Source organism: Agrilus planipennis, unplaced genomic scaffold (assembly GCF_000699045.2).
Source record: "Agrilus planipennis isolate EAB-ADULT unplaced genomic scaffold, Apla_2.0 scaffold229, whole genome shotgun sequence".
NCBI lineage: Eukaryota > Metazoa > Arthropoda > Insecta > Coleoptera > Buprestidae > Agrilus > Agrilus planipennis.
This window is the reverse complement of record NW_020438917.1, coordinates 289,668-293,952: the sequence shown is the minus strand read 5'-3', so window position 1 is coordinate 293,952 and position 4,285 is coordinate 289,668. Positions and strand designations below refer to the sequence as shown.

The 4,285-nt window shown below is 32.1% G+C and overlaps 1 protein-coding gene across 2 annotated transcripts in view; it reads right to left on the bottom strand.

Annotated features, from left to right (window-relative positions):
- Positions 1 to 2,982, bottom strand: part of LOC108741080 (CD151 antigen) — a 20,315-nt gene extending 17,333 nt beyond the window's left edge. The window contains exon 1 of one of the 2 annotated variants that reach the window (XM_025973677.1): positions 2,891 to 2,982. The gene's annotated coding sequence lies outside the window, so the exon portion shown is untranslated. The remainder of the gene's footprint in view (positions 1 to 2,890) is intronic. The other variant, XM_025973676.1, reaches the window with a different exon arrangement.
- Between the last annotated feature and the right edge of the window lie 1,303 nt (positions 2,983 to 4,285).

The window sequence follows — 4,285 nt, the reverse complement described above, 5'->3', positions numbered from 1 at the left end:
GTCATTCATGACTATATACTAAGTTATCAGCAATTATTTATTAAAAATATTGAAAATTTTGGTGAAGGCGCCGGGACAAATTAAAACAAAGGCTATAATTAAGCTATAATTCAGGTTTCATTAAAGCAAGTTGACGAATTTTCATCTTTAAATTATATTATTTTAATGTAGATGCAGTTAGGGGTGTTAATTTATATTCTGCTTTTACAATTATTAAACTTCTATTTATAAAATAATATATAGACAACCAAACTTACAGAAAATGGCACAACTTTAATGATGTAACTATAAAGAAATTTAAGTAAGTGAAACTCGGATCTTCGAAATAGAAATGATGAATTAATTAATTTCTGTATTTATAAAGACATCCGGAAAAATTTCGTTAAAACCCTTTCACATTTTTATAACTTGAAATTAGTAAAGATACATACGTAACTTTGTATCATTATTGATGTAATTTTCTAGGATTTGTAACTGTTTTTATCCTTTTTTCGGAAAACCATCGCCCAATAAAAAAAAATAAATCCAAATTTCGATTTGATTTTTATCTGTTCTTTTGCTAGTTTAAAAAGTACTTAACTCGATGTATACGACCTTGTTGATATTCGTTGTGGACGGTTAATCCTTGTTCACATAGAAAGAACGATTTATAAATTACACATAGAAATTTCGAAATCCTTATCAAACGGTTAGGACTCCTGTCCTGGCGTAACCCTGACTACGACCCTGGGGTTCCTACTAGAGGACGAAATATATGTGTAGTATGCCCATGTGACTATCATGAAAAATGAATGTAAAATTGTGATCGCAATTTAGTAATGTTGTTTTTAAAATGATCACATCTTAAGTTTTAGCTATTTTACGGGGTTTTCTAAAGCTTTACAAACAATAAACTGATATAACATAGAATGGGAGTTTTAAATGTTTCAAGAATTAATTGATAAAACTATACGTTAAGAAATAACAGATTTATTGAACAAAAGTTCACAGATGCAATTCTTAAAAATAGATAAAAAGATTGTATAGTGTCCAAAGTCTTTTTATAATATAATTTTTCCCGTAACGTTTCCCCCTTGGATCTAAAAAAAACAAAACATATTGAATTTCCAAAACAATTTTCAAGTTTAGTTCGGCTAAAAGCCAATAAAAACCATGAATTAAAAAAGTTATATGTACCCTATTCCGCTATAATTGTTTCGAGTGGTGCTGCGGGTGCTTCTGGTGCAGCTTCTCCAGCAGGTGCTTCAGTTGGAGGGGCAGGTGGGCTAGCTTCTGCGGATGGCGCCGAGCCTTCTGGCGGTGGAGCTACTTCGGTTGGTGGCGCACCCTCAGCTGATGGGGTTCCTTCAGTGGGTGGCGCACCTTCTGTTGGAGTTGCTCCTTCAGCAGAAGGCGCCCCTTCCGCAGGTGGTGCGCCTTCTGCAGGTGGTGCGCCTTCTGCAGGTGCTACGCCTTCTGCAGGTGTTGCGCCTTCTACAGGTGGTGCACCTTCTACAGGTGGTGCGCCTTCTGTAGGTGGTGCGCCTTCAGCAGGTGGTGCGCCTTCAGCGGGTGGCGCTCCTTCTGTCGGAGCGGCGCCTTCTGCAGGTGGTGCGCCTTCAGGCGTTGGCGCTCCCTCAGCTGGTGGTGCCCCTTCTGTGGTTGGTGCTCCTTCAGCTGGTGATGCTCCTTCTGTAGGCGGCGCTCCTTCTGTGGGTGGTACGCCTTCTGCAGGTGGTGCGCCTTCTGCAGGTGNTTCAATATAAATAAACTATCAACCTGGATACCAAATAAAAACCTGTTTTATTTCTTTCATCCCATATTTGTAAGTAAAAGTAACTGTGAAGTAACTACCAGATGTTGATAAGTTACTATAATATTTAACGTTTTCTTTCTGTTAGAAGATTAAATTCCAACCTACACCCTAATAAAACGAAATATTATTTATAACTTGTATATCTTATCCTTTTCAAGTAAAACTAGTTGGCAAAATACCTAATATCTAGTTGATACCCCTGTCAAAACTAAATTAAAGAAGAGTTTGAATGAAATATTACTTGCATAAGCATCCGTATTATAATTACTATCAAATACAAACCCTAAGGGTCAATAATCTTTTAGTTCTTATTCAATGAAATAGTGTAGAATAACGTAAAGCTATGATCATTCTGATTGGCTATTGTCACGTGCTCTGAAGTCAACAGCCAATCATAATCTTTTATGACAAACCACTGAATAAAACATCTGTTAGTGTAACTATCAATGACTATTAATCAGTATTGTTAGGGATGTCGCGGGGTAGAAAGTCCTTTTATGTTCTTTTATCGGTTTTATATGCATTGTACTTAGACTAATGACATAATTTGTGAATGTGTTTGTGTTTGTATTATGACCAAAATTAGCATGGGTATGTTTATTCTAAATATTATATGTAAAATATGCATAACCTATAAATAAATTCAAAAATATAAACAAAAAGTTTCGGTCGCCACACTACTAATTATGCTAATTAAATGGTTAAATTCGAAAACAACTGTTTGAAGTTTATTAATAAGTAAAATTCTATGTAAAGTTATTTATTATTTATCAAGTTAATTGATCAATTATTATATTTTCTCATGGCTCATAATGAAGTAATATACGTCTGTTAGAATAGAACATAACACATATTTTGCTTATAGATAATAGTAGAATTAGTTGTAATATGTAATTATTATTGTCTAAAAAGTTTTTAAACTATCATTTTTCATTCATATCAGAAATTAATTTGAATGTTTTTTTATAGGCAACCCATTTTACACTAAGTTGTTTCTTAACAAACAGTTAAACTATTACAAAGCAAATTTATTGAATTACTGCAATTAGTAATGTTGCTTTTAGTTAAAAATAATGCACAGCATGCAGTACTTACTATTATGTATCTTCCAAGCGTTATTATCACAAACTAAATTTATTATCACCAAGTTTTATTAAAACGGAGTGTGTATATAACTACACACAAAGGTACTCATATCTTTTGCTTATCTTTGATGATAAAATGAATATATTTTATGACACATGGCAAAAATAGTTGCAGTCTCCCGTCAGCATATTTTTATGTAGAATAATATGCTTCTCTTCACTATTACGAAGAATTAAGTTATATTAAACAAATAAAAAACTAGTGTAATTAAACAATAATGTTTTAATTAAACAACAAATACAGTAGGCATACAATATATAATGGTGTACAATTAAATGCCGTTATAATTTCATAAAATTATCTAAAGAATTATTTGGAAAAAATTAATTAATTATCACAAACACCAGTTTGTACAGCACTCATTGACTATACAGTAGCTGAGATTATATTTATTAATACAGAAAATAATTTTGTACAATTTCCTTGGCAATATTATAAAATCAGTCGTCGCCTTGTGTAATACCGCAATTATTACTTAATATTGATGACCTTTAATTAAGTGTAAACATTTACAAACTACATTGCTTCCAGCATGCAACAATACCTTTTACATAATTATATACTTATATAAAGTTTGTAAAAATTGAAGATCACAATATGGTAACAGTATAAAAAAATATAAACGGAGGCTACACACAAATTTTTACTATTAGTGATGTGTAAAAAATACATACATAAAAATTAATTACTATTGATTAATAATATACAATTAGATAAGCGAACATTCAGGACCTCTCACGACAACTTTAGGCGAGTAAAAACATGTAGAGAACCAAGTGAAATCAAAAAATACAATTTTTACTGCATAAATGTTTCTCATTTTCTTGGTTATCTTCATATTTTCATTCTAAGGCAGGCAAGGAACATCCTGTATGTATAGTATATACATATATCTATATTATGCGTATATAAATGCAAAATTATGTTGTTTAGGAAACATATTAATTGTTATTATCTTATATACCTTCCTGTTGATATTCCATAATATCAACATCAAGTTCAACAGGCGCGGAAGAGGTAAGTTAAATAAACAATTAATCAAAGAACTGAAGAGTGTCTTCCAATTTTTCTACTATTTTTTTATAGAAATTAATTTGTTCTTTTAAATAATTTCTCATTGTAATTTTTAAATCAATTTCGCGTTCACATTTGAAATGATTTAGTTCGGCAAAAATCGCGTAGGTAACGGTATCAGTGCGTTTTCTTACTTCGTTTAATTGACCTGGGGGCATGTTGATTTTTTCGCATTCTTTTCGTTTCTGTTGAGCCCCTCTGTGGATTGCAAATATGTCAGGAAAAGCACCTGTAATGCCTCTGTAGACGTAAAGCTTGTCAGCAAGGGGT